This window comes from Acomys minous (genome assembly GCF_964271855.1).
Source record: "Acomys minous genome assembly, chromosome: 7".
NCBI lineage: Eukaryota > Metazoa > Chordata > Mammalia > Rodentia > Muridae > Acomys > Acomys minous.
The window spans coordinates 4,256,731-4,269,024 of record NC_140488.1 but is presented as its reverse complement, the minus strand read 5'-3'; the positions used below and the strand labels follow the sequence as shown (position 1 = coordinate 4,269,024).

Here is a 12,294-nt window from a genome sequence, read left to right as displayed (position 1 = left end):
ACCTTCTTTCTGGTTTGCCAGGAGGAAAATCCCCACTACTATGGTGAACCTGGTGGATCCCACCCCTCTCTAGCTGAGAAGGTCAGATTCTGCTAGTAAATGCTCTGTGTCCCCTCCACTGTTCATTGTGGTTGAAAAAAGCATAGATGGATATATATATATAAATAATGGTGTTTGACTCTGAAAATATCTGGATACATTGGCCTGACACTTGGTATGTGCTCCCTAAACTTTTTTCTTTCTCTTCTTCCCTCCTTTCTTGTTTTTTTTCTTTAATATTCATTTAACAATAATGTATATTGTTTGCTTTTATGATAATACATAAGGGGGTTTTGTGGCTGCCATAGCAAATTGTCATAAATTCAGTGATTAAAAACAGCATTTGTGGCTGGGCAGTTGTGGTGTACACCTTTAATCCAATCACGAGGTAGGGGCAAGTGGATCTCTGAGTTTAAGGCCAGCCTGGTATACAAAGTGAGTCCAAGACAACCAAAGCTACAGTGAGAAACTGTCTCAAAACACAAAACAACAACAAAAATCCACCAAACCCAAACAACAACAACAATAAACCCAGCCTCTTTATAGTATATAAAATATAGACGTGCCTTCATTCACTTATTCACTTACTCTGCCACAGCTCTGAAGCCTCAAAGTACCAAAAGAGCTACTTTTTCTTTGGAGGCTCCTGACAGGAGTCCATCCTTGTCTCCTGCAGTTTTTGGTGTCCCAAAGTATTCATGGGCTTGTGTTCCCATTATTTTAATTCCTATTTCCATCTTTTCTTCACCTTCATCCATTAGGCTTCAAATTTTCTTCTGCCAGCTTTTATTTGTAACTGGATTTGAGACCCACCTGAATAATCCAAGATGACCTCATTGTGAGATCTTTCACTGAATTACATCGACCAAATTATTTACATTTTGCCAAATAAGGTCACATTCATATCATCTGGGGTAGAGATATCATTTAGAATTAGCCCATCATTCAATACACTACAGTATAAGTGCTAGCATTTCCTACCAGGCTCAAAGGCCAGGCTCCCTAGAAGACGTACACAGAGATAAGTGCTTTCGGCTACAACACGGTACAAAACCACAGCTTATGTCAACTCTGCCAAGTACATGGGGCAAATTGCCTAGGACAGCAGGTGACCTAACCATTCCCTGGCCTAGTGGAGGAAACTATGTTCACATTGTAAAATGTGAGTATTTCAAGGACACTTCCTGTGGCTGGCCCAGGCTTGCTTCCACAAAAAATGCTAACAACTGTCACTACTTGCTTCTCCAGACTGGCCAAGGTATATAGCCACTGCCATGCTGAGGATTATACCCATTTAGCTAAGGGCACTGCCTAACGGTCCTGGAGACAGACATGGCCAGCAGCATTGCTATCAGGCAGAGAGTAGCAATGTTATAGGCGTGGATTGGATTATGATTTCTAGACTCTTGTGTCCTGCGAGAAAGAACTAGATACAGGGCACACAGATGCTGGTGAAGGCAGAGCCACTTGATTAATGGAGAAAGCACTGTTGAGACTAGAATTGGGTAGAAACTTGGGAAAGATTATTAGTTGAATTACTTGGCCCTGGCCAGGAGATTCAGGACTCTGATCCTTTATAGTTCATTTAAATAGCGCCTATCTTTCATATTTGTAGATTTGCAAGCTTTCCTCATACATCTTTGTCCCTTACAAGTAGCCAACTAGCCCTTAGTCTGAGGTTTCCAGTTTCTTTCTGTCATTATTTTTTCACCTGTTGATTTTGATGCCCCCTTTTTCCATCCTACTCTCCTTCAATAGGAAGAGTTCATCTGATCAGGGTCCAGAAAGTGAAGTCCTGGGTTAAGCCTTGATCACAGTGCCTGCTACTATAGATGGCTTCATCAAGTTATAATGACACAATGGTCACATTTCAAAGTGGAATGGAATTGGTTTGGCCTTCAGGCTGTATGTGTCTCCTCTTGTTCCTATGTCTTCTCCTATTGAGAAAAGCAGGGGTTCTGAAAGAAAGCTATATCTTGGAAGATGGAGGTGTGGTGCCAGAAGGAAAACTGCCCTACCCCTCACAGTTGTAAGAACAGAATAAGAGAAAAACCTTAGTTCACCAGAGGGCAAAGGAACAACCTGGTAACAAATTTCAGTGAGCAGATACAAGGAAAGGACTCTTTACCCCAGGCATGTGTGTGCCTTTGAATTTTCTCTTGTGGCTCCTAAGGGAGTCTGTAACTGTGCAATTGATATTCCTCTCCATCCTTGGAGTCTGTGGGCATTCTCTCTAAGGGGGCTCCAGATGGTATGGTGTGCCACCTCAACTTTCAGATTCCTGATTAACTGCTCTGCTACAAACATCCATGAGGGAGGGGGAGGGAAAGTGCTGGGCAGGGTCAGTTCTGCCATAGGGGCAGGTAGGTCATCATCCAGGCCAAAGGACATTATCATTACAGAGGTGATGGTTGACTTCAAGACCATCATATTTTATGATAACACAACATAAAAATACTGTCGTAATGATAAAGTGCTTGGTCCTCTTAAGCAATTAATATAGATGTTTAACCAGGCCAATTATAGGATGATAATTTGCATTACAAGAAGACTTTTTATTTCATAAAATGAGGTCTCTAGAGGCTTAAGTAGATGACAGGACCCCAGGGGCTTTAAAATTTCAATGTTAAAACAATGATTTGCCACCAACTCTAGGGCGGCATGTTCTGCTATGTGAAATTAGAGCTTCTGTATTTGACTTTTGACATCCTCAAACCTATTCTACACCTAAAGATACCTGTCATCCAACACATAGTCTCTCACACAGCCCCCTTCTTTGACTCATCCTGGGCAATGTGTAAAAACCAGATGTGGTTTCTCTCAGGTCCAAGCAAGGCACATGCCAACTTTGCCATTTTAGGAATACCTTTACCTGTGCTGTGGCTTTGGGACAATACTCTAGTTAATTACCAGAGTCATGATAAGAGTTGGAGATAAAATTTGTAAAAGAGCTTCATAAGCTGTATCATTTAGAGAACAGTCTCTGTATCTGATGTTGGAGAATGACCTCTTTCTCTATAGAATGGACTTCTTAGAGACACGGTGCCTCAGGAGCTGAACCTTGTTCGATGGAAAGATGCACATCTAATGCTGAGGTATTCAGGGATTCACTTGGTAGGCTGAATAAAGAGCTCATCCCTATCAGAGCTTAAAAGCAGAAGACTTTCCTTTATGCCTAAAGTGAAATTTCAAGAAAAGTTTCTACAATGCAAACTTTTTTTTATTTTGTTTTGTTTTTTGAGATAACGTTTTTCTGTGTAGCCTTGGCTATCCTGGACTCACTTTGTAGACCAGGCTGGCCTCAAACTAACAGTGATCTGCCTGCCTCTGTCTCCCTGAGTGCTGGGATTACAGGTGTGCGCCCCACACTTACAGTGCAAAATTTAACAAAACTTAACACATGGAATGTAGTGAGGACTTAAGGACATGTATTCCAGTCACTTATTAGAAATAGAGTTTTGCCATCAAAACTATTTTTTCACACCTACTGGATACTCAAGGCCTGGCAGTAAGCAATTCAGACATAGCTGATGACTAGAAATCTCCCTCTTCTGTCATTTCTCCTGCCACTGCTAGAGACAAGAAAGCTTGTGGGCAGCTTAAAGATTCAAAGTGGTCTGTAAGAGTTCTGGAATCCAAGCTTCACCTGGACAGTTGTTTTCAGATTTAGGCAGTGTAAGGAACTTAAAATGAATGAAGATAAAGGGTCAATAGAGGAAAAATGATGAAAGTGGGGTGGGGTGGGGAGGCTTTGAGGAATGAAGGCAAAGAGGGAAGAGGAGAGTGAATGTGAATATTTCTTTGTGATTTTCATTTTCATGTCACAAAACACTGCATATCTGTTAACCACTATATTTATCAACCTACTGTGTCCTCACAGACATACCTCAGGGAGAGAGGAGAACAAAATTCATTCCTTTCTCCCGTTGCCTAATTTGGCCAGAGCTCCTTTGGCACATAAAATGGAAGAGTGAGCCTTGGATAATTGCCAAAGGGCTCTCCTCTCTCGTTGTACTAGCCAATTTCATAACCAATGGAAGGATGAAAGTTGCCCCAAATTGCCCTTCTGGATGATACTAACTTGAGTTCAACAAAAGCAAGATTGTGAGTAGGGGTTACCTTGGCTCAGCAGATCCACGGGTATCTTATATTTGTATTTTACTCCTGGGCAGGGGTGGACAGAAGCTCAGAACTGGGAAGCATCTCAAGTAATCATTGTTCCAGACAGTAATGGAATGCCTGCCCTTCCACTTGGGCTGAGGACAAGCTGTGTGGTCCATGCTTCTACTCGTAGACTTGATGTGGTGAGTAAACTAGCATGCCACACCTCAAGAAAGAGACTATAAGTGCATGGCTTCTAGCATCTTCCTGCTCTTGAGCTATTATGACCACTTCTGAGTTCCTATCTTCCAGGTCCACATCCATCCAGGTGCTGAAGAGGCTTTGCAAAAAAGAATGGGAGGCACCTGCCTCTATCTGGGTAACAAGATGGCTGGATTCCTCCTAACCATGCCACTTGACAACCGTGTCAGCTTCTTCTGCTGCTATGGCAATTTACCAAATGTCTTCAAACAGCCCAAATTTCTCCCATACCTCTAGATTCAAAATCTGTTTCACTGTGCTAAGATCAAGGAGTTGACAGGGCTAGCTACTTTTGTAGGCTCTAGGAGAATTCACTTCCTTTTCTTTTTCAGCTAGTAGGTCCCAACTTGGCTCATGTCACTTTCCTTCATCTTTAAGTTATGTGACTTCCCATCGTTATATTCTTTACTCTTCTTTCTGTACCAAGTCATCTCATGCCTCCCTCTGACAAGAACTCTTGCCGCTACTTTTAGAACCTTCTTATATAAGCCAGGATAACCTATTCTTCTCAGGATTTCTCAAGGGATCATATCTACAAGTCCCTTTTTCCAGGTAAGGGCATGATTACTGGTTTCAGTAGTTAAGATGTGAACAGCTTTGTGGGCTGTTAGGCAGTCTCCCACACTAGTTCTGAGTCATTGGTCAATTATGTCACACCTGCTCTCTCAATGTTAATTACCTCAATCATTGAAAAAAGATGAGGTTCCTGCCATGCTCAATTCCTGGGCTTTGGAGAGGATTCTAGTAAGATGATCAATGTTCTGGTACTTTGTAAACTATCATTAGACCAGCATAAGCTCTGTGGCTTATTTTGCTGTTCTTTCTATAAGGCTGAGTTTTTCCTGGTTTAGTTACCCACTGTCACATACCTTACAGGGTCCTTTCCTCCGTGTTTCCTCAAGCATCTTTTGATAAATACAGTGTATGAAATTTTCCCTAACTGAGTATATAGAAAGGAAAGCTCTTGGGTGGGTAGCGGACATTCTGGCTTTTGATCTCAGGCACTACTAAGTAAATACTTGCAGTGACCAAAATGACTTTTCAATCTAATGTGTTGTGGCTTCAATAAGAGTTGCATGTATACACACGAGAGTGTGGGCACAGAATCATTATTATCTGTGTTTTTCATCCCCTTGCTGCCTCTAGGAACCATTTAATATTTCTTCCTTTTCAAGATAGTCCCTAAGAGCATGTCCAGCAGCCACAGAAACACGATGCAAGCATTTTTGGGCCTTTGTGCCATCCTGACCCTCTATCACTTGCTGTCCATTGTCATTTGATAATTCAAGTCCTATCATCAGTTTCAGCTGGCTGGCTTTCCTGTAGGTAGACTACAGTTTTCCCAGCAACTAAAAATCATGTGGGAAAAGGGCATCAAATATTCTGAATATAAATGGTGGCAAAACCACTGGGCACTTGGTCCTACTGGCTCCTGGTATTTAATAGAAGGGAACAAAAAGCTTTCTGATGGAAATGGCTGTCTCTGTACTGCTCATAATATATTAAGCAGGTGTACATATATCCTCATCTGATTCTATTCATACATATTCATGTGTATTTCTTGTGCCATTTGCACATATGTTGAGGAGACAGCACTTCACCTTCTTACCTTCTCCTGTATTTTCAGGGATCACGTGCCAAATAAACTATTTATACAGCAGCATTGACCTTGTGGCTTCTGATGGAAACAGAATCTAAGGCAACAATCAACTGAGTTTTATTCTAGGCATGATTTACCATTAGAAAGTAAATCACTGTGATTAATCATATTAACAGAGGAAAGGGGGAACTCTATAATCATTTAAAGAGATGCAGAATAACATTTGACAACAGCCATACACAATGAAATAAAAACAAAGCTGTGAATAGAAGGGAACTTTCTCACCAGGTGAAGAGAAGCTACAAAGTAAAACAAAAAAAGTACCATAATCAAAAGTGAAGAAGGAAAATGGTAAATGAGAAAAGTTGCCCACTGTCACCATTTCTGGTGCACACTAGATCAGACATTTAATCAGTTCAATAATACAAGAACCTGGGGGACATGAATAAATACTATAATAAAAAAACCATTATTTGTAAAATAAAGTACTGAGTACATAAGAAATATAGTGGAGTCTATAAAGCAAATTATTTGGATGAGTGAATTTACCAAATTGTAAGATACACAGTGAATATATATGAATATATATACATATATAAAAGACTTTGTAGTTTTATATACAACAAATAAGTAAAAATTAAGATTATAAAACACACTATTTACAATAATATTAGAAAAATCAAATGCTTGAAATAAATGCAATAAAATATAAAAAACTTCTATACTTGATCCACAGGACTTGATGGTCTACCTGTGGAGCTCCTTCTTCCTCTTGGAACTTCCATTCCCTCCCCCACAGGATCTTCCCTACAACTCTCAGCACTCTGCCTAGTGTGCAGTTTCGAGTCCCAGTATCTGTCCTGATCACCCACTGGGTGAAGTCTCCAAGAGGAAATCTATTTTGGGATAATATCCACTTATAAGTGAGTACATACCATGTGAGTCTTTCTGGATCTGAGTTGCCTTGCTCAAGATGATCATTTCTAGTTCCATTTCAATACTTCTTTGTTTTTAATAGCTGAATAGTATTCCATTGTGTAAATGTACTATAGTTTATCCATTCTTTAGCTGAGAGATATCTAGGTTGTTTCCAGATTCTGGCTATTATAAATAAACCTGATACAAACATAGTTGAGCCACAAAACAAACAAACAAACAAAAACAACCTTACAGAAGAGAGCAAGAATCATAGAGGTAAGTATAACCAACAGAACAGAATTCAAGAAATGGAGGAGGGAATCTCAGGGGCTGGAGATACAATTGAATTAATTGATACATCTCTCAAAGAAAATATTAAAACAGAAACATGAATTATAGGAATAGATGAAAAAGAAGATACCAGATTCCAAGGATCAGAAAATGATTTCAAGAAAATCATAGAATAAAATTTCCCCAACCTAAAGTAAGAGATGTCCTATAACATACAAGAGTCCTACAAAACACCAAATAGACTAGATCAGAAAAGAATTTCCTCTTGCCACATAATAATAATAATAATAATAATAATAATAATAATAATAATAATAACAACAACAACAATAAAAAGCAAGGGAAAGGGCCAAGTAACATATAAAGGCAAACCTATCTGTATTATACCTGACTTCTCAACAGAGACAATGAAAGCCAGGGGTCCTGGGTAGATATCATGCAGGAACTAAGAGACCAGCAATACCAACCCAGACTACTATACCCAGCAAAACTTTCAATCACCATAGATGGAAAAAATAAGATATTCCATGACAAAACCAAATTCAAACAACATCTATGCACCAACCCAATGCTACAGAAGATATTAGAAGAAAAATTCCAACCCAATGAGGTCAACAACATCCAAGAAAATACACTACATAGATAATATCACAACAGCAAAACCAAAAGAAAACAGGCACAACCACATACTATCCCAACCAACACACTAAAAGGAACTAACAATCATTGGTCACTAATATCTCTTAACATTAATGGCCTCAACTCCCCAATAAAAAGACACAGATTAACAGAATGGCTGTGGAAACAAGAGCCAGCATTCTGCTGCATTCAAGAAACACACCTCAGCAAAAAAGGTAGATAGTACCTGAGAGTAAAGAGGGTTTCCAAGCAAACAGACCCAAGAAGCAAGCTAGAGTAGCCATGCTAATATCTAATAAGATAGACTTGCAACTAAAATTAATCAAGAAAGATAGAAAAGGACACTTCATTATCATCAAAGGAAAATTTACCAAGAAGACATCATAATTCTGAATATCTAGAACCCAAATACAAGGGCATCCACATTCATTAAAGAAACGCTTTCAAAGCTTAAATCACACATCGATCCTAGCACATTAATAGTGGGAGACTTTAACACCCCACTCTCAAGAATGGACAGATCAATGAGGCAGAAACTAAATAGAGAAATAATGAAATTAACAGAGGTCATAATTCAAATGGATCTAACAGATATCCACAGAACATTTCGCCCAAACACAAAAGAATATGCCTTCTTCTCAGCATCACACAGAACTTCCTCCAAAATTGACCATATAGTAGGTCACAAACCACACCTCAACAGATACAAGAAAATTGAAATAATCCCCTGAAATTTATGAGACCACCATGGACAAAAGCTGAACTTCAACAACTATAGAATATCAAAAAGCCTACACACACATGGAAACTGAACAATGCTCTACTCGATGACAACTGGGTCAAGGATGAAAGAAAGAAATTAAGAACTTCCTAGGATTCAATGAAAAAGAAGGCACAATATATCCAAACCTTTGGGACACAATGAAAGCAGTGCTAAGAGGAAAATTCATAGCACTAAGTGCCTTCATAAAGAAATTGGCAACATCTACAAGCAACTTAATGGAACTCCTGAAAGCCCTAGAAAAAAAGTAGACACACTCAAGAGGAGAAGAGGGCTAGAAATAATCAAACTCAGGGCTGAAATCAATAAATTAGAAACAAAGAAACTACAAAATCAACAAAACCAAAAGCTGGTTCTTTGAGAAAATCAACAGTATAGACAAACCTTTAGCCAAATTAACTAAAAGGCAAAGGGAGAGTATCTAAATCAACAAAATTGAAAACAAAAACTGAGACATAATGAAGAATACTAAGAAAATCCAAAGAATCATTAGCTCTTACTTCAAAAGCTGATATGCCACAAAATTTGAAAATATAAATGATATGAACAGTTTCCTTGATAAATTCCACTTACCAAAGTTGAATCAAGATCAGGCAAACAAATTAAATAGTCCTATATCCTCTAAGGAAATAGAAGCAGTCATCAAAAGTCTCCCAATCAAAAAAAGCCCAGGGCCACATGGATTCAGTGTAAAATTTGACCAGACCTTTAAAGAAGAGCTAATACCAATACTCCTCAAAGTATTCCACAAAATAGAAGCAGAAGAATTACTACCAAACTCATTCAATGAAGCCACAGTTACCTTACTTAATAGCTAAGCCATACAAAGACCCCAAAAAGGAAGAAAATTTCAGACCCATTTCCTTTATGGACATTCATGCAAAAATACTCAATAAAATACACACAAACTGAATCTAAGAACATATAAAAAATCTCATCCACCATGACCAAGTAGGCTTCATCCTAGGCATGCAGGGTGGTTCAATATATGGAAACACATCACTGTAATCAACCATATAAAAAAACTGAAAGAAAAAGACCACATGAGCATCTCATTAGATTCTGAAAAAGCATTTGACAAAATCCAACACCCTTTTGTGTTTAAAGTCTTGGAGAGGTCAGGGATACAAGGCACATACCTAAACATAGTAAAGGCTATGTACAGCAAGACAATAGCCAACATCAAACTAAATGGAGAGAAACTTAAATCAATTCCACTGATATCAGGAACAAGAAAAGAGTGTCCATTTTCTCTGTATCTTTTCAATATAGTACTTTGAAGTCCTAACTAGAGCAAGAAGACAACTAAAGTAGATCAAGAGGATACAAATTGGAAAGGAAAAAGTCAAATTATCACTATTCACAGATGATATGATAGTATACATAAGTGAACCCAAAAATTATACCAAGGAACTCTTACAGCTGATAAACAACTTCAGCAAAGTGGCTGGATACAAAATCAACTAAAAAAGTCAGTAGCCCTCCTGTATGCAAATGACAAACAGGCTGAGAAAGAAATTAAGGTAACTACTTGCTTCACAATAGCCAGAAAAACAAACAAACAAAACAAAACAAAGTATCTTTGTATAACTCTAACAAAGCAAGTGAAAGACATATATGAAAAAACTTCAAGTCTTTGAAGAAGGAAATTGAAGAAGATATCAAAAAATAGAAAGATCTCCCATGCTCATGAATTGGGAAAATTAACGTAGTAAAAGTGGCCATCTTACCAAAAGTCTACAGACTCAGTGTAATCCCTATCAAAATACCTACACAAATTTTTACATACCTAGAAAGATCAATTCTAAACTTCATATGGAAAAACAAAAAATCCAGAATAGCAAAAACAATCCTGTACAATAAAAGATCTTCTGGAGAAATATCCGTCCCTGATCTCAAGTTGTACTATAGAGCAACAGTAATAAAAACAGCATGGTACTGACATAGAAGTAGACTGGTTGATCAAAGGAATTGAATTGAAGACCCAGAAATTAATCCACACACTTTATTTTTGACAAAGAAGCCAAAACCGTATGATGGGTTATCTCTGCCAACAAAATAAGCCAATCAAAGCCAGATTAAAAGTATAAAAGGGCAAATTTACTTGGGAGCTGAAGCTCCAGGGTGAGTTCAGCAGCCTCAAGGAATGAGGCCAGAGGAAGTTGCACCCAGACTATGGCAGGCAAGGTTTTTAAGGATTGCAGGTGAAGGAAGATGACATATATGCCACCTGCTGGGTAGCTCCAGGGGAGGGAATTAGGATGTTCCCAGGAATGTTAAGAATGTGCAGAGGCTTTCCTTCTAGGGGGCAGGGTGGGAGAAAGCTGTGGGATTTAACAGACCATGTTAGGGCAGGGGTCAACCGGAGATGCCAACTAAACACTATACAATGGAAAAAAGATAGCATCTTCAACAAACGGTGCTGGTCTAACTGGATGTCAACATTTTAAAAAATGCAAATAGATCCATATTTATCACCCTGCAAAAAACTCAAGTCCAAGAAGATTAAAGATCTCAATATAAAACCAGACACACTAAATCTGATAGAAGAGAACGTGAACTTGAACTCATTGGCACAGAAGACAACTTCCTGAACAGAACACCAACAGCTCAGTCTCTAAGATCAACAACTAATAAATGGTATCTCATGAAACTTAAAAGTTTCTATAAGGCAAAGGACACCATCAAAAGAACAAAACAGCAGTCTACAGATTGGGAAGAGTTCTTCACCAACCCTACATCCAACAGAGGCCTAATATCCAAAATATATAAAGAACTCAAGAAATTAAGTACTACCAAACCAAATAATCAAATTAAAAAATGGGATACAGAGCTAAACAAAGAATTCTCAACAGAGAAATATCAAATGGCCAAGAAACACCTAAAGAAATGTTCAACATCCTTAGTCATCAGAGAAATGCAAATCAAAACGACTCTGAGATTCCATCTTACACCTGTCAGAATGGCTAAGATCAAAAACTCAAGTGACAGCACATGCTGACAAGGATGGACAGAAAGGTAAACACTTCCCCATTGCTGGTAGGAGTGCAGACTCATATGACCACTTTGGAAATCAATCTGGCACTTTCTCAAAAAAAATGGGATAGTGTTACTGCAAAACCCAGCCATACCACTCCTGGGCATATACCCAGAATATGCTCCACCATACAATAAGGACATTTGCTCAACTATGTTCATAGCAGCCTTATTTATAATAGCCAGAATCTGGAAACAACCTATATGTCCTTCAGCTGAGGAATGGATAAAGAAACTGTGTAACATTTACACAATGGAATACTACTCAGCTATTAAAAACAAGGAAATCTAGAAATTTGCAGGCAAATGGATGGAACTAGAACTGATCATCCTGAGTGATACAACCCAGACGAAGAAAGACACGCATGGTGTGTATTCACTTATAAGTGGATATTGACCCCAAATAGATGTCCTCTGGGAGACCCCACCCAGTGGAGAATCGGGACAGATACTGGGACTCTAAAAGCTGGACACTGGGCAGAGCATTGAGAGTAGTAGTAAGGAGTGGGTGGATGGATAGTCCAGGAGGGAGGAGGCGCTCCACTGGGAGACCATCAAGGCCTGTGGATCTGGACACAGGGAGGGCCTGCTCAAACTGATACTCCAACCAAGGCCATTGCATGGAGAG

General features: G+C 38.9%; 1 protein-coding gene across 1 annotated transcript in view; it reads left to right on the top strand.

The window, feature by feature from the left end:
* The window catches only part of LOC311601594 (uncharacterized protein), a 286,148-nt gene extending 281,623 nt beyond the window's left edge, over positions 1-4,525 (top strand). Inside the window, exons 9-10 of the mRNA XM_084789121.1 lie at positions 4,212-4,343; positions 4,453-4,525. The gene's annotated coding sequence lies outside the window, so the exon portion shown is untranslated. The remainder of the gene's footprint in view (positions 1-4,211; positions 4,344-4,452) is intronic.
* The last annotated feature ends 7,769 nt before the right edge of the window (positions 4,526-12,294 follow it).